The 18,728-nt window shown below is 53.1% G+C and overlaps 2 long non-coding RNA genes across 3 annotated transcripts in view; one reads left to right on the plus strand and one right to left on the minus strand.

The window, feature by feature from the left end:
* Positions 1-18,728, plus strand: part of LOC147018811 (uncharacterized) — a 69,399-nt gene that overhangs the window by 13,840 nt on the left and 36,831 nt on the right. The gene's annotated exons all lie outside the window — the stretch shown is intronic.
* Positions 3,989-5,134, minus strand: LOC147018812 (uncharacterized). Its single transcript, XR_015062816.1, has 2 exons — positions 4,632-5,134; positions 3,989-4,552 (listed from the first exon to the last, which is right to left on the minus strand). It is a non-coding gene; the product is annotated as an uncharacterized LOC147018812 (long non-coding RNA).

Genomic DNA, 18,728 nt, shown 5'->3' on the forward strand with positions numbered 1-18,728 from the left:
TTCGTGCTGCGTCACCCTGAGCGAGGGGTTCGCGCTGCATCACCCGGAGCGAGGGGTTCGCGCTGTGTCACCCAGAGCGATGGGTTCACGCTGCGTCACCCAGAGCGAGGGGTTCGCGCTGCATCACCCTGAGCAATTGGTTCGTGCTCCATCACCCTGAGCGAGTGGTTTGGGCTCCGTCACCCGGAGCGAGAGGTTCTTGCTCCGTCACCCTAAGCGATTGGTTTCTGGTTCATGCTCCGTCACCCTGAGCGAGTGGTTCTTGCTCCCTCACCCTGTGCGAGTGGTTCTCGCTGTGTCACCCTGTGCGAGTGGTTCATGATGCGTCCCACGGAGTGAGGGGTTCGTGCTGCGTCCCCCGGAGCGAGGGGTTCATGCTGCGTCACTCGGAGCGAGGGATTCGTGCTGCGACACCCGGAGCGAGGGGTTCGTGCTGCGTCACCCGGAGTGAGGGGTTCGTGCTGCGTCACCCGGAGCGAGGGGTTCGTGCTGCGTCACCCGGAGCGAGGGGTTCGTGCTGCGTCACCCGGAGCGAGGGGTTCGTGCTGCGTCACCCGGAGCGAGGGGTTCGTGCTGCGTCACCCGGAGCGAGGGGTTCGTGCTGCGTCACCCGGAGCGAGGGGTTTGTGCTGCGTCACCCGGAGCGAGGGGTTCGTGCTGCGTCACCCGGAGCGAGGGGTTCGTGCTGCGTCACCCGGAGCGAGGGGTTCGTGCTGCGTCACCCGGAGCGAGGGGTTCGTGCTGCGTCACCCGGAGCGAGGGGTTCGTGCTGCGTCACCCAGAGCGAGGGGTTCGTGCTGCGTCACCGGGGTTCGTGCTGCGTCACCCGGAGCAAGGTTTATCTCCCGGACGGTGGTTATGTTTGGACATGGTTTTTCTCTAGACGTGTCCGGGCAGTGTTTATGTCCGGACACGAGTTATCTCTTGTCATGTGCAAGCGATGTTTGTCTCCGGCCAGCATGGCTCCAGACACGTCCGGGCGGTGTTTGTCTTCAGACAGTAATTAATGCACCATCGCACGTCTACCTTCCCATCCTCTCACCTCACACTGTCTTCCCTTCCCCCACCACTCCTCAACCCCCCCCCACCCCTTCTCACTCCCCCTCCTCCCTCCTCTCTCCTCTCCCCCACTCCCTCTCCCCCCCCTCTCTTTTTCTCCCTCCCCCTTTTAGTATTCCAGTCAGTGAAGCGAAGGGTAGTATTTGCTTGTGTATAATATTGTAATGTACTGTGAAGTTCCATAAATTTGAGCATGAGTTTATCCATCATGATCTGATACAAGGTTTCCAAAATCAGTGATTCATTAGTGTGCCAGCAAAACCACTTGAGAAAAGAGCTTGCAGCCCGCTGTAGTAGAGGCGACAGCAGGAAAAGGGGGGGGGGGTGGGGAAGGGGAAGGGAGCGCCAATGAAGATGGTTCTGGAGCTTATTGGGGCCAGGTTCTGAGCCAGGTGGAGCGAGGCGGTATATTTTGTGGGAAGTCTTTGTCATGTGATCTGATGAAATATGCCCAGATAACAGGCCTTGATCTACTATTGGACAATGACTCAGCTGAGCGAGTGGACTAATCAGCTGAGGGAGCCTTTATCTATTGGACAAACAGCTTGGAGCTGAAATGCAATTACAGCTGGCGTCCAGGGTATCAAACAATATCCGAATTGGACAAATGAACACTTTTGTTTTAGCAGTCAGAACTGCTGTGAAGTTCAATTCTGCATTTCAAATTTTGAAATTTTGCTCAGGTTAAGAGACTCTCGAGCTTATCCGCATGTGTGTAAACTAAATAAAGCCACAAACACTCGGAGACACCTGGAATGTCAAACAATGTCCAAATTGGACAAATGAACTTTTTTTTAACCAGTTGGAACTACTGCTGAGATCAATTAGGAAGTTTAAATTTTGAAATTTGCCTCAGGTTAAGAGATTCTAAAGCGTATTGCATGTGCAGAAATGAAATAAAGCCACGAACACTGGTGTCTGGGTGTTTATAAGCATTGCAATGTATCCAGCAGTTCACAGGTATGAAGATTAGGCATTTGATGATGTGAGTGAGGAAAATGAAAAACATTGAGCGCTTTATCATTAAGAAACTGTTGCGGCCTGTTCCATGTCAAGGCATTGTTGAGCAGTCCCCCCAAATAATGGCGAATTAAGACCCCAGCAAGGCAGATCAGGTTGATAAAGGGGCTGACCAAGGGTGAAGCCATGATAAAGGATAATTAAAGAAGGCTGTAATTTATCTTCAAAAGTGGTGTTTAAATTAACCCAAACAACTAATTTACATTCTTGCCCTACCTTGGAGTTCCCTTGGTATGGTTGCAAAGTTTCGGGCCACGAGGTTTCATGGTTTCGGAGTTATGGAGGAGACACACACACATTTATTATTATCAATTGATATTGTACTCTCTTAAAACGAATACCCTTTTTTTTGGAGAAAATGTTGAAAAAATGATTGCAAAAAAATTGTTGATGCATTCATTTATCTTCCTTCAAATGTTTTGCTAGTGCAGTATTTAAGAGGAACTCATCTGGAAAACCAAGGTCATCCTGTTATTGTTTCCATTGAAACCTTGGTCTCAGGGTCCAGGGAATCCAGCCTTAAATTGTACACACAATATGTTTGTCCATTGCGAACGAATGTCCTTGTAATTTATGGAAAAGTACACTGGTGTCTACTAATGTCTGAGTCTTGTATCTCAGATATGTACAAGCTTCTTCATTACTGTAAAAAAAAGACTTGTTATACTCAAATTGGATAGTGATCACGATCGGCTGCACCAAGAACATTGCATTAATTTCTAGTGGTCGTAATACAGAAGGTCATGTTTAGCATGCTGTCCCGTCATCAACTATTTTGATGCAAGTGATCCATTGGAATCTTTCATAAAGTGGGTTTTTGAGCCACTATTATTGCAAAGCATGTTCTGCCTTCAACCTTAACTTACTATTGAGAATTGAGCGACTTTTAAAGCGGCTGGAATAGAGCAGACAGCAACAAACCAACCACCAAATCTCCAATCTATGAACACACACTAATTGTTTGTGCCACATACACTTGTTGCAACAGGATGTCCTTGTGCCGCAAGGTTGAAACTTGCATGCCAGAAATTAACTCAGGCAATTGTTGGTGCCATGGACTTGCTCCTAACCCATGCTAGTGCCGAGCAGTTCTCATGATTGAAGGGTATTTGTAAAATAAATAAATAAATAAAAAACATTCTGAGGACACACCTTTCTCAAGAAAAATCACAGGTCATGTCACGTGTCTGCCCTATACGTAAGCCCTATATTTCATGAAAAACACCCTGAGAATCCAAAGCCAACTCAAAGATTCGTCGACAAAGTGTTGTTACATTTTAAAGATACTGGAAGTGTTGCTGATCGACTTCGTAGTGGTCATCCTCACGCTTCAGTATAATTGGTTTTTTTTGAGTCTTCAGTGTAAATTAAATGTAAATTGTGTATTTTTCCCTATGGATCCAGACTTTTGGGACACCCTGTGTGTATATATATATATATATATATATATATATATATATATATATATATATATATATATATATAAAGTTATGGATTTCCGCCGGTTCGGCGTGCACACGACCTTTTCAGACCAATCCAGGCAGTGCGTCCACCGAACGCGATAATATAATCGTAGCTTCCGGACAAACGCCAAAACCCAGCTACGGGTGTTTTTAAGACACCATAAACCAGCCAATCCCTCTGTCCACGCGCTACAGGGTCGATCGCCGAATTGTCGATGTTCCTAATTATTCGCGCGGACAGACATACCATGAGTTTATACCTCGACGGGACCTGCACGAAAACGAGCCGCTTTAGCGGCTCGTTCCGTATGCGAATGCCGAGCGGTTATATATCGCCAAGTCCCGTCGGACGAGATTATTATGTTTATCGGCTTTAATTAGCCAGTTAATTCCCCGAACGCTCCATGGCAGTCAATGTGAGGAAGAGATGCAACGAGCAGGTGACATTCAACAATGGGGACATTTATTTGTACAGCAGGCATGTAATCAATGAATGGGGGAAGGGGACAGGACACAAGCAAAAAGCCTTCAGCCGAGTTCTATTACGTAATGTACAGGCACTTAACAGTTTGTTACTTACTACAAGACAAGGCGCCACAAACTTTCATGCAAAAACCCAAGAAAGAAAGAATCGGCTCATGACTCTTTAATGTACTCAGGGCCGGGATGACCGGAATAGGCCCTGAGAGACCGGGCGGGCTACCTGGCCACCCTCATGGTGACTCGATGGGTCCTTTTTACGGCGACCCTTGGTGTCTCCGTTCGGCCCGGTGCGTCGCGGACGCGCTGGTCGCTTGGGCGACTTGATGAGCAGCTTGTATGGTTCTCCTCGGTCGTCCGGCCTTCACCGCGGCCTGACCTACCCGACGACGCGCTGGAGGAGCGAACGGGTCTCGACCCCGGCTTCCTGCTGGCAACCCTTCCACTCCGAACTCCAATGGCTCAACTCCTGCCAGTCTCCAACCCAGCCAACACCACGAATTCCGCTCTACCAACACAACACAGCTCAACTGCAAGCCACGAACTCAAGCAAGCGCCGCTCAACCGCTCACCACCACAAACTCAAGCAAGGTCAGTTCAACCGCTCACCACCACGAACTCAAGCTTCTTGCTGGCGAGCGAACACAGCTTTTTATCGCCCCGAGAGGCGGGGCCGCTGTGGGCTTCGCCACCCGAAATCAGCGCCCTCCCCCTTTTCACCTTTTAACCTTCACCCAGGCTGGATCCGCCCCTCTCACTTCCGATTGGCCAGCTTCTTCAGAGGGTAAGGCCTTTTTGATCCGTTTTGCAAGTCATGCTTGCATGCTGACGTGGTTGAAATCACCGGCTTCACGCGGACGTGGTTGAAATCGCCATCAAACGCGGACGTGTTGGAAATCGCCATCAAACGCGGACGTGTTCTTTGAGTTGTTGTTATTGTTGTTGTTGTTGTTGTTTTTGTTAAAATAAAAGATAGAGAAAGAATAACAACTAACTCAAAGATGCACAGCCCGGCACACGAATAACTCCCTTTATACATTGGTGGGGAAATCTAACCTGGAACACACACTTACTGAAATAACTGACCTCTGGAGAACCTGACTGGTGTTCTGTGAATTTCCATAACCGCAACAATATATATATATATATATATATATATATATATATATATATATATATATATATATATATATGTATATATATTGTTACGTGGCCGTCCGCACGCCGGCGGGCGCGAATCCGCAACAATATATATATATATATATATATATATATATATATATATATATATATATATATATATATATATATATATATATATATATATATATATATATATATAACAATATAACAAACTCGAATCGCGGCACGTCGCCCACCGGACGGACAATCCAGTCGTGACGCTCTCGGACTAACGCCGGGAACCAGTCACGGGTGGACCTTTCGGTCTCACCGCGATCGTGCCAATTGGTCCCCGCGTGGGATAGGGTTGCTCGCCAAATTCGACCTACCTAAGTACCCACACGGGGGGTAGACCGGGCGATCGCACCTCGCCGCAGGTCGACTTCGGACACGGGCCACTTTAAGCGACCCGTTCCGTACTATCGGGAAAAACCAGCGGTGTTATTCGTCGGCCTTGACGGTTCGATTAATTATCGGGCGTTTTAGCCCACGACCAACCCTTTACGTGAAGCAAGATGGAGATTCAATAGAGGAAAAGACGAAGCGAAGCGGGAAAACAGTTCAACAATAAGCACATTTATTTCGTGATGAACGGAAAGCACACATATACAATTCCACCAAAAGCACATGTAAAAGAAGAAGACAATGCAATATTACACAAAAAGCAAATGCAACAAAGCAGATCTAACCGACTACCGGGCACACGGCAACACTTATACAATTTTACTTCACAGACGGCGCCGACAACACATATTCCCAAAGCAAAAGAAAAGAGAACCACCCTCCAGGATGAGGGGGGTAGGCGGGCCTGGGGCCGAGACCGTGTCGGGCCTACCCGTCTGAGGATGAGACGCGAAGTGGCGGTGGTGCCTCAACTCCGCGGGCCTCGCGGACAGTGTCTGGTAGGGGGTGGGAAGCGGGCCCCCTTTTGTCGCACTATCTCAGCGCGGGGGGAAACAGGAGGGGGTTGCTGATGCTCGGGGAAAGGAGGATTTCACAAAATCTCGGGTCCCGCGACGAGCATCTCCACCACGACCTCGGTCGCGCCGCCGGCCTCTCCCTCCGCAGTTCCCCGAATCTGACGCGAGCACCCCCTCAACCGCCTTTGCCGCCGCCGCCTCTCCACAGCTTCGTCCGATCGCCCTCTCCGTCTCCTCTCGTCCCAACTCTTCACTGGCTCCGCGAACTCCCAACTGCGAACTGCCCTCTTCTGACGAACGCAGTCGTTTTTATAAGCCCCGTGGCTTCGCTCTTTTACCCTTGACCCTCTGCCTCCGACCCTTCACCTCTCTTGCTGGCTCCCCATTGGCCCGAGGAAAAGTGGGCGTGAATGCTTTTTGATCCATGAATTTGCATATAGCGACCGCCCTCCAACGCCCTGGAGGCGGGGCCAAATCGCCCCTCGCTCACCGATTGGACGGAACACCAACATGCCACCGGAGTACCGGGAGGAGATTGCCCTGGACCATTTCCTTCGAGCAATAGGGGGCACCGATGTCGGAGCATTGCTCACCGTATGGCGCCCGGACAACCTTTTTTTTGACAAAAAAAAGGGTGGACAAGGACAAAATCGTTTTTGATCCGTTTTTCTGCGGAAAGTCCGTGATGTTTTTGAACACGCTGCTCGGTGCGCGCCCCGCACGAGTCCAGCATCGGTGCCCATGAGTGGCGCGAGATGACGGTGATGCGATGGTGGCGAGTTGTGACGGTAAAGGTCGTGGCGGTTGTGGTGAAGCGGCGTTGTGGTTGGTGGTCGTTGTGTGATGGCTGTTGAGACGTGGTTGGTGGTGGCAATAATGGCGGCCGGTCCAAAACAAAGACAGCAAAAGAAAAACGGCTATCCTGAAGAGTCGCAGCCCTCATGAATGACATTTATTCCCTCTAGACAACGGGTTTGGGCCTAACTACACATATACTTACCGAGATACCTCACCTAAGGGACCTGAATGGTGGTTTGCGAATTTGGTCAACCACAACACTACCCCCTCCCCTTTTTACAGACTCGTCCCGAGTCGTCAAATTCTCGTGTGCCATCATGTGTAGTTTTCCCCTCGTACATTTTACCTACGGATCCCTGAGTGCGACATTCATGGTATTCGTGTCCCCAAAATAAATAACCTGAGGGCTGAGTAACTACCTAAACAAACTCACTCACACGGACGACTTAAATAAAATTGCCGGCGCTAAGACATACATGCCGGGGGCGCACTCATATTTACAGTACATCTTAACCTTAACTTACAAATTTTACACTAAACCATGGCCCAGGATCACTGAACTCTGCAAAAAGAAAGCAGTTAGCAGGGAGCCAGGCTGCCCGCATGCAGTCTCTGGCTCAAAACAATGCAGGTGACAGGGAACGTGGCTGGCTGCTCACACGCAGTCCAAGGCCTTCCCTTTTGAACTGAACGCAGTGAACCACAACGGTGCATGGGCTGCACAAACGTAGTCTCCGTGCCAGCTCAAGTGGCACACGCAATGAACACAACGAATGGATGGATGAATGGTTGGACGCAAACACGGTGCACGGGCCGCCACTGCAGGCCCGTGTTGTAGCTGCCAACAGGGCAGTTCTTGCAGCTTGCAAACTGTTGCCTTGATCCTGGCGCACATGGCAATGAACAGGGGGGGGGGGGCAAAGCAAAAATTGAACGGGGCTGGTGAACAGGGGCAGTGGGCATGGCATGGCAAAGGCAGCAGGCAAACACAGCCCGCAGAAGAAGGCCGCTGCAGGCAAACACAGCCGGCAGACGAACTGGCCGGCACGGGCCTTGAAGAAAAACAGCCAGCAGATGAAGTGGCCGGCACAGGCCTTGAAGCAAAACACGGCCAGCCGATGGCACAGGCCTTGCAGCAAAACAACAGCTGCCGATGAAGTGGGCCGGCCTTTGCCTTGCAGCAATGCATCCAGCAGATGAAGCTGGCCAGCCCCTGCCGTTCAGTGGAGGTTGGTGGAGGGAGTGCGGTGGTGCTGGCCACTTGGAAGGCGGGCTCGGACCTACCTACCTGTCTCCCTCCCAACCTATCGCCTTTGCCTGTCACTGTACATACCCACTCCCTTAATTTGTCCAAAACCAATTTAGCCCCCACTTTTTTTTTTCTTTTTTTTTTTACTTCCCCACTATAAATCGTCCCCTAACCCCCTTTACTGTCCTTGTGCGGCTAACCTATCCTGTCACCCAGCCTACTCCCAACCCCTACGTTCCCTTCCCGGAGGGGAATAAGGGAGAGCTAACGTCCTGTGTCGAGGCCCAACGAAGCCTCAGGATGGCCTCCCCAGAGTTCGGCGATCTATAACCAAAGTGGGTCCAGCGGCCCACAACGACAGCGGGGGGATGGATGGTGCGGAGGGGTACATCTCCTAATCTACCCTAACCATTTAACTGTTAAACTACCCCGGGGCTTTCAACAAGCGCCTCTCGCTTAAACTATTGGTTCTAACAACCCAGATTCCCGTCGCCTGTGTTGGTGTCCTCACAATTTCGGGCCTCGCCCCCCAATTTTCTTCCCGTGCCCTCACACGGTCTCATGGCTGGGACACGTGGCTCCCTTTGGCAGGCACGACCCTCTGCCGAATCTCCCGCTATGGCACCCCCGGGCACTACACTGCCTCTGAGCCTACCAGCTCCCTAACACCGGGGAGTGCCCCCCATGGCACCTCCCCTGAAACGCACACGTGGCAGGCTGGCTTCCCAGGCCCCTTTCCGTGGGGTCACCCGTGGGTCACCCGAGGGTCACCCGTGCCCACAACACTGCCCACGCGGCTAATGGCGCCCCGGGCCCCCGCACCAAGCAGGCGCACCCGTGCCCACTACGCTATCCCGGCCCCCCATGGGCCCTTGGCCTACCACGGCCGACTAGCCTGGTGCCCGGGGTACCCACTCAGCGATACTCACCTTCCGCAGCCACGCTCCCTAGCCCGTCAACAGGGCTCCTGCACCCCTCCAAACGGGTTTCGAGCCTACATTCACACCAACAACAAAACAACCTCCATTTTGTAAATTTGACTAACCCCCTAACTCACTCTACACTGACCCCGGGGTCCCTTGGGCGGGAGTCACTCCTCCCCCCAATCACTCATCGCACCATGCATTCCCCATTCGCTCCACACACACAGACCCGCTGGCCTCACTCACTCACCAAGCACATGCCTCCACCTCATAACTCACCAACAACTCTTCAACACACTCACCACTGAACTCTGCCATCCTTCTATCTGCATCCCCTAACTAACTCGTGCTCCCACGTCGTCCCTTAAACTATAACACGTTCCATTTAACACTACATAGCTAAACTACGTCCCCTCTACACATTCACAAGTCTGTCCATGTCCTCAAAATCAAAAAAAAAAAAAACTTTCCTAGGGGGGATTTCCTCCCTTCCTACTGGGCTCGTGAACTCGTTGCAAGGCTCTGAGAGCCTTGCGCCTCTGCGGGAGCGGCTGTTCCAGCACCGACTCCTCCGGCAAGACATATCCATGAGGGCGTAAGGTCGCCCTTGTAAGGCCTCAGGCGGTCCGCGTGGACGATCCGGGGGAGGGCTCGTGGTCCCATTTTAATTTTTAGGACCACGTCACTGACTTGCGCCAGGAAGACCCCCGGGCCCTGCCAAGGTGAGGTGAGCTTCGGGCATCTGCCCTTCCTTCGCCGGGGGTTAAAGAACCAAATCTTCGCCCCCGGTGGGTATTTGCTCACCTGGCTCCGGTGGTCGTACCTGCGCTTCATCTTTATGCCCGCCTGTTGGAGCTGGTGTCGTGCGAAGGCGTGGACCTTCTCCAAGCCTTCCTCCAACCGACGGGCATAGCCCTCCCCCGGGGGCCTATCAAGCCGCTCAGGCGTCGGACCGCACAATAAATCGACGGGGCTACTCAGCTCCCGTCCATACATCAACAGCGCCGGACTACATGCGGTAGACCCGTGCTGGGACGCGCGATAGGCCATCAGGAGGTACGGAAGGTGTTCGTCCCAGTCCTCCTGGTTAGTGGCGGTGAAGAGGGCCAACTGTTGGACCAGGGTCCTGTTGAACCTCTCCACCATGCCATCAGACTGTAGTCTCAGGGGCGTTGTCCGTGTCTTTCGAATTTCCAGGAGCCTGTGCACCTCTTTTAGTAATTCACTCTCAAAATTTCGTCCCTGGTCCGTGTGCAGCTCCTGCGGAATCCCATACCGGCATGTAAATCCTTCTACGAAGGCCTTGGCCACAACCCCTGCTTCCTGGCTGGGAAGGGCAAAGGCTTCTGGCCATTTGGTGAAATAGTCCATAATTACAAGGATGTACTTATTACCCTGGCGAGTGGGGGGCAGTGGTCCCAAAATGTCCATGGCCACTCGCTCAAGGGGAGCCCCAACCTGATGTAGTTGGAGTGGGGCCCTCATCCTCTGTGGCGGTCCCTTTTTTGCAGTACAGGCGTCGCATGCTCGACACCAGTCCTGTACATCGCGCCCCATGTTAACCCAATAGAACCGCCGGCGGGCCCGAGATTTTGTTTTGGTCCTGCCCAAATGGCCGCCGGCGCGGGTACCGTGCACCTGTTTCAAAATTTGGGTCTTAAACCCGTCAGGGACTATCACCAGCCAAGAAGTTTGTTCAGAAGGAATCTCCACCCACTTGCGATATAAGATGTTGTCCCTCATTTCTAGGGTCCTCCACTGAGCCCAGTATGCCTTTGTTCGCGCCCCGAATGGGGCGATTTCCTCCCCACTGGGCCTCCTGTTTTCCTGGACCCATTTGTACACTGGCCCTATCACAGGGTCTTCCCGCTGGGCCGTGCTCCATGCCAATCCACCAAATTCCTCTCCCGCGGTTAGTGGCAAAGTTGGGCCTACCACCCGGGCCGCACGGACTGGGAGTTTCGGGGAGGCGTCTGCCAATTGGTCCCTCTCCTCATGTCTCGTGCAATATTTGCAGTTTTCCCTCAGACAGGGGCGTCGAGAGAGCGCATCGGCATTCCCATGAGCCTTACCGGCTCTATGGACCACACTGAAATCGTACTGCTGCAATTTTTCCAACCACCTTGCAATTTGGCCCTCCGGTTCCTTGAACCGTAAGAGCCATTGCAAGGAGGAATGGTCAGTTCGAACCAAAAATTTCCTCCCGTACAAGTACGGGTGGAAATGGCTCACGGCAGACAGCATAGCCAATAGTTCCTTGCGAGTTACGCAATAATTTCGTTCGGGCCTACTCATGGCCCGACTGTAATACGCGATCACTCTTTCCACGCCCCCCTGTGTCTGAGACAAGACTGCTCCCAATCCTTCCTGGCTTGCATCCGTGTCCAGGGTATACATCCCGTCATCGGTGGGGTACGCTAAAACGGGTGTGGATGTCAAACACCCCTTTAATTTAAGGAAGGCCTCCTGGCACTCCTCCGTCCAATTAAATCTCAACCCCTTCTCCGTCAACCGGTGAAGGGGCCTGGCTATCTCCGCAAAGTTTGCTACGAAACGCCGGTAGTAGGAGCAAAGTCCCAAAAAGCCCCGTACCTGTTTGACAGTTGTAGGTACGGGCCACTCCTCTACCGCTGTAATTTTTCCGGGGTCGGTCTTCACCCCCTCGCGGCCTATCACGTGTCCGAGATAGGCCACCTCTGTCGCGAACAAAGTGCATTTCTCTGGGCTCAATTTCAGCCCTGCCTGCCTGAGGTGCCCAAACACCTGGTCCAAATTGGCTATCTCCTGGGTGAATGTTTTAGCGTGTACCAGGACGTCATCCAGATACACCAGGCATGACTGCCACGGCATGCCGCCTAGTACACGCTCCATCAGTCTCTCAAAGGTGGCGGGGGCGTTACACAAACCGAACGGCATCACAGTGAACTGATACAGTCCCTTCCCTGTGGAAAATGCCGTTTTCTCCTTCCCCGTCTTATCCATCTCCACCTGCCAATACCCACTCTTGAGGTCCAAAGTTGAGAACCATTTAGAGCCTGCAACGGCGTCGAGGGTATCGTCAATTCTAGGCAGGGGATAGGAGTCTTTGAGTGTCACGTTGTTCAGCTGGCGATAGTCCACACAGAAACGCGTGGTCCCATCCTTCTTTTTAACCATCACAACTGGTGACATCCAAGGACTTCCCGAGGGCTCGATGACACCTGCATTGAGCATCTTTTCAACCTGTTCATCAGCCTCCTCTCTTTTGCTCCATGGGAGCCTTCGAGCAGGCTGACGGACAGGCCGGGCCCCATTGGTGTGGATCTGATGTTGCACCAGGCCCGTACGTCCAATATCCTCGGGTGACAAGGAGAAGATCCCGATGTGTCGGTCGACCAGCTTGTATAAGGCCTCCCGCTGGGCATCCTCCAAATCTACACTACTCCGATTTACCATCTCACAAATGGGACCGGGCCAATTCCTAATCGAGTCTGGAGACTCCCTCTGGGGCCGGTCCAACTCGACGTTATCGTCCCTCAGCTCTGCGACCTCTTTTACTGGGGTGCAATCTGCCACCTTCGTGCCCTTCCTGATAGTGCGTGGTTCCGTGCTAACATTTATCATCCGCACGGGCGCTATTGGCCCGTCGGTACTTACCAGGGTGCGGCCCACGACTAAGCCCGGGGTTGACAGCCCTGCCGGTAGTTCCGCCAGGCCGCAGGGGCCCTGCCACGTTGGGGGTGCTCGCCACCGGGCCGGGACCACCGCCTCTGCACCCGGGGGAATGACCACGGAGTCAGGAGCCTCCAGCTCCACCCTCTCATCCGTGCTCACGCCCCCTAACGGCAACTCCTCACCACCCAACTGCATGACCCCCCGGCCCAAGTCGATCTTACAACCACCGGCCGTCAGCACATCCAACCCTATTAGACATGGGTCGTACACCTCTGCCACCCAAACCTCTATCTTGGTTTTCACGGTGCCCAATTTAAACGACACGAAACCACGTCCTATGATAGGGGCCGTTGCCCCGGTAGCTAGCTGCAAACTATGGTTTTGCAGACGGTGGATCTCATCCCAACCGTCTACACTCGAATCAAGGACCACAGGGCTGATGATCGTGGCGCTTGCTCCTGTGTCCACAACGGCGTCTACCCCTACGCCGGCAATCTTGCACCGAATTGTTAAGCTACCTTTGCCAATTTGGCCACAACTGATGACCTGTCGCAGTTCTGAGGGCTCTTTTCCGTCTGAGTCTGCCGAACACGGCCCTACATGTTCGGCACTTCTTAGTTTCCCGGGGACTGGTGCGGGTGATGGTTGGGCCTGGTTATCCCTATTGACCCGGGCGGAGTTGGTGGTCTAGGGGCCGGTGGCTCTTCTCTTCGCGGGGGCCTTTCCCTGCGCGGGGCGTTGCACCTCCGCTGCAGGTGGTCCCCTGCGCCACAATTATAACACCTCTTCTGGTAAGGTGTTTGCCTCCAGTACGCCGAATTATACCCCCCTCCATTCCGAATTGGGGTACCCCCCAATGGCCCATCTCCCGCCCTTCCCGGGCCCGACCGCCTCTCCCCAGGTCTCCCGAACCGGCGGTCGAACATGCCCTGCACCATCCTTTCCATTCGCGCTTGGTCGCCCAGGGTTGCCCCGGCTCCCAGCGCACTGTCGTTCACGGGGTCCACCTGTCGGACTGCCACCGCGTGGCGCCCAGCCCCTCCCAATGGCGTTCTGGCTGCCTCCCAGCAGGCAGCAGTATCAGCCGCCTTCTGGAGGTTGTCCGGGCGCCATACGGTGAGCAATGCTCCGACATCGGTGCCCCCTATTGCTCGAAGGAAATGGTCCAGGGCAATCTCCTCCCGGTACTCCGGTGGCATGTTGGTGTGCGCGATCCCCACCAAGCGGCGAATGTCATGTGCCAATTCTCCCAGTGATTCCTGGGGACGTCGTTTGCGCCCGTTTAGCTGAGCTTTAACAAGCTCGCTCTGCTGGTCCATGCCAAATCGGTTTTTTAGGGCCGAATGGAGATCCTCCAGGGTCGCCCCCTCACTGGGTACCGTGGTCAGGACTTCCAAAGCCACGCCACGCAGGGCCGCTGTGAGTTGTGCCACACCCTGCACCTCGTTCCAGCCATTGCCTCTGGCAACACACTGGAACTGGGCCATGTATGCCCTCAAGTCCGTCTTGCCATCGTACGGGGGTAGCGGCACCCTTGGTCCTTTCGAGGTCTCCTCCCGTTCCCCAGGGACCCCGGGAGGAGTGTACCTCCCCAGTCCCAACGGTGCCTCACTCCCGCAGGGTCCGAGCCATTTGCCCGGGGGCTCCACCACCCTTGTCCGCGTCTGTCCGTGCCCCGCGTCGTCCCGCTTACTCTCCCAAGCCATTGGACTCGCACTCTGCACACCCCCCGGAACAGTCATTCTGGGTACCCCCATTAGGCCAAAAGACCCCGCGGCCTCTACCCTCCCCAAGCTTGGCATGCTCACCCCCGCATCGGGCAAGCCTCCTCCTCCGCCTTGTGACACCGGCCCCACCTGGGCACGATCCGCCTCGAGGGAGTATATCCTCTCCCCCTGTTCCCGAAGGAGGCCACCCTGCTTCTCACACCGGGCCTCCACCCTATCCGTCAGTCTCTTCTCCATTTCCTCCATTTTCCCCTTTATTACCCCATTTATTTCCTCCCCTATCGTTCCTAACGACAGTTCCCCGACTTTTTCTCTTATTTGCTCCACCTCCCCTTGTACCTGTGTCACCATCTTATTTGTCTTGGATATTTCCTCCCTCGTTGTCCTAAACTGCTCTTCTGTCTCGCCCCGGTTTTTTTCTATCTGCTCCCCCAGTTCCTCTGTCTTTTCTCCGGCTTTCCGCTCCATTTCATTAATTACCTCCTCATGTCTCTTTCTACATTCCTCCGCCACCTTCTTTAATCCTTTCTGTGTCTCCGCTTTTACCTCCTTTCGCAGGTTTTCAACTTTGTCTGTCATTTCCCGATGTCTTTTCTCACAGTCCTCCTTCACGGCTCCCAATCCCTCCTTTATTTTCCCTTGTTCTCTTTTTAATTCCTCTATCGCCGTCGTGTTCCTCCCTATTTCCTCCTTTATTTGGTCTTGTCCCTGTTTTACTTCTCCCAATCCTTTTCCTACTTTGTCTATTTTTCCCACCACCGTCTTTATTTCGTTTACCCTCTCTTGTTTACTTTCTTCCATTGCGACTCCCACTCCTTTTACTTTCTCTTTTAACCCGGTCACCTCCGCTCGTATCGTGTCGACTTCCTTTTTCATTTCGTTTTTTAGTTCTTCCAAGCTTCCTTTTAGGCTCATTCCCATGTTCTGCGTCTCACCCCGTAGCTCTTTCATTTCCTCCTTCATGTTTGCTTCCATTCCGTTTATTTGCTTGTTCATTTCGTTTTTCATTTCATTTGTATTTGTATCCATCCTTTCGTTCATGTTCGCATTTATCTTCCGTGTATTCGCATCCATCCTTGCTGTCATTTCCGCTAGCATGGCGCATAGCTGGGCCATATCGGGTGCGCTTGAGTGAGCCGTTTCGGCAGGGGTTGGGGAAGGGTTTTGGTGGAGAGGGGGAGGGGAGGTGTCATACACCGCGGCCGCTGCCGCACCCATTTTGGGCTCTGGGTTCAGTTGGGCGAGTTCGTTTTCCTGCACAACCAACATTTCCTGCACGGGGATTTCATCCTGAGCCATGGATTCTACACATTCTACATCCATTTCTAATACCCCCGGCTCCCGCACGCCTTGAGACGCCATCTTGCTTCTCTTAAAGGGTTAATTTAGCTCGCTCGTAATTTGGAGGGAATCGGGGGTCGCTTCTCTCACCCCTGGACCGATTCCCGTGAATTTAGCCGGAGACAGGAGAGCCCGTTTTCCCGTTCTCCGTTACCAGTGCCGTGAGGAGGGCGATGGGTTTGTATCGCACGACCTGACACCAGTGTTGCGGATTCGCGCCCGCCGGCGTGCGGACGGCCACGTAACTCGAATCGCGGCACGTCGCCCACCGGACGGACAATCCAGTCGTGACCCTCTCGGACTAACGCCGGGAACCAGTCACGGGTGGACCTTTCGGTCTCACCGCGATCGTGCCAATCGGCCCCCGCGTGGGATAGGGTTGCTCGCCAAATTCGACCTACCTAAGTACCCACACGGAGGGTAGACCGGGCGATCGCACCTCGCCGCAGGTCGACTTCGGACACGGGGCCACTTTAAGCGACCCGTTCCGTACTATCAGGATAACCGAGCGGTGTTATTCGTCGGCCTCGACGGTTCGATTAATTATCGGGCGTTTTAGCCCACGACCAACCCTTTACGTGAAGCAAGATGGAGATTCAATAGAGGAAAAGACGAAGCGAAGCGGGAAAACAGTTCAACAATAAGCACATTTATTTCGCGATGAACGGAAAGCACACATATACAATTCCACCAAAAGCACATGTAAAAGAAGAAGACAATGCAATATTACACAAAAAGCAAATGCAACAAAGCAGATCTAACCGACTACCGGGCACACGGCAACACTTATACAATTTTACTTCACAGACGGCGCCGACAACACATATTCCCAAAGCAAAAGAAAAGAGAACCACCCTCCAGGATGAGGGGGGTAGGCGGGCCTGGGGCCGAAACCGTGTCGGGCCTACCCGTCTGAGGATGAGACGCGAAGTGGCGGTGGTGCCTCAACTCCGCGGGCCTCGCGGACAGTGTCTGGTAGGGGGTGGGAAGGGGGCCCCCTTTTGTCGCACTATCTCAGCGCGGGGGGAAACAGGAGGGGGTTGCTGATGCTCGGGGAAAGGAGGATTTCACAAAATCTCGGGTCCCGCGACGAGCGTCTCCACCACGACCTCGGTCGCGCCGCCGGCCTCTCCCTCCGCAGTTCCCCGAATCCGACGCGAGCACCCCCTCAACCGCCTTCGCCGCCGCCGCCTCTCCACAGCTTCGTCCGATCGCCCTCTCCGTCTCCTCTCGTCCCAACTCTTCACTGGCTCCGCGAACTCCCAACTGCGAACTGCCCTCTTCTGACGAACGCAGTCGTTTTTATAAGCCCCGTGGCTTCGCTCTTTTACCCTTGACCCTCTGCCTCTGACCCTTCACCTCTCTTGCTGGCTCCCCATTGGCCCGAGGAAAAGTGGGCGTGAATGCTTTTTGATCCATGAATTTGCATATAGCGACCGCCCTCCAACGCCCTGGAGGCGGGGCCAAATCGCCCCTCGCTCACCGATTGGACGGAACAAAAGTGGGCGTGAGTCGTTTTTGATCCGTTTTTCTGCGGAAAGTCCGTGATGTTTTTGAACACGCTGCTCGGTGCGCGCCCCGCACGAGTCCAGCATCGGTGCCCACGAGTGGCGCGAGATGACGGTGATGCGATGGTGGCGAGTTGTGACGGTAAAGGTCGTGGCGGTTGTGGTGAAGCGGCGTTGTGGTTGGTGGTCGTTGTGTGATGGCTGTTGAGACGTGGTTGGTGGTGGCAATAATGGCGGCCGGTCCAAAACAAAGACAGCAAAAGAAAAACGGCTATCCTGAAGAGTCGCAGCCCTCATGAATGACATTTATTCCCTCTAGACAACGGGTTTGGGCCTAACTACACATATACTTAACGAGATACCTCACCTAAGGGACCTGAATGGTGGTTTGCGAATTTGGTCAACCACAACAATATACATATATATATATATATATACATATATGTATATATATATATATATATATATATATATATATATATATATATATATATATATATATATATACATATACATATACATATACATATATATATATATATATACATATATATATATATATATATATATATATATATATATATATATATATATATATATATATATATTGTCGCGGATTCGCGCCCGCCGGCGTGCGAACGGCCACGTAACTCGAATCGCGGCACGTCGCCCACCGGACGGACAATCCAGTCGTGACCCTCTCGGACTAACGCCGGGAACCAGTCACGGGTGGACCTTTCGGTCTCACCGCGATCGAGCCAATCGGCCCCCGCGTGGGATAGGGTTGCTCGCCAAATTCGACCTACCTAAGTACCCACACGGAGGGTAGACCGGGCGATCGCACCTCGCCGCAGGTCGACTTCGGACACGGGCCACTTAAGCGACCCGTTCCGTACTATCGGGATAACCGAGCGGTGTTATTCGTCGACCTCGACGGTTCGATTAATTATCGGGCGTATTCAGCCCACTACCAACCCTTTACGTGAAGAAAGATGAGGATTCAATGAAAGAAATGACGAAGCGAAGCGGGAAACGTTCAACACAAAGCACATTTATTCGCGATGAACGGAAAGCACACATATTCAATTCCACCAAAAGCACATAGAAAAGGAAAAGAAACACAATGCAATTTTACACAAAAAGCAAATGCGACAATGCAGATCTAATACCGATTACGTGAGCACACGGCAACACTTATACAATTTTACTTCACAGACGGCGCCGACAACACATACCCAAAACCAAGGAAAAGAACACTCTCAAAGATGAGGCGGGCCTGAGGCCGAGACCGGGTCGGGCCTACCCGTCTGGTGATGAGACGCGGAGCGGCGATGGTGCCTCAACTCCGCGGGCCTCGCGGACAGTGTCTGGTAGGGGGTGGGAAAGGGGCCCCCTTGGTCGCAC

Source organism: Eptatretus burgeri, chromosome 10 (assembly GCF_056783735.1).
Source record: "Eptatretus burgeri isolate ZD-2024b chromosome 10, Ebu_testis_v1, whole genome shotgun sequence".
NCBI classification, from domain to species: Eukaryota; Metazoa; Chordata; class Myxini; order Myxiniformes; family Myxinidae; genus Eptatretus; species Eptatretus burgeri.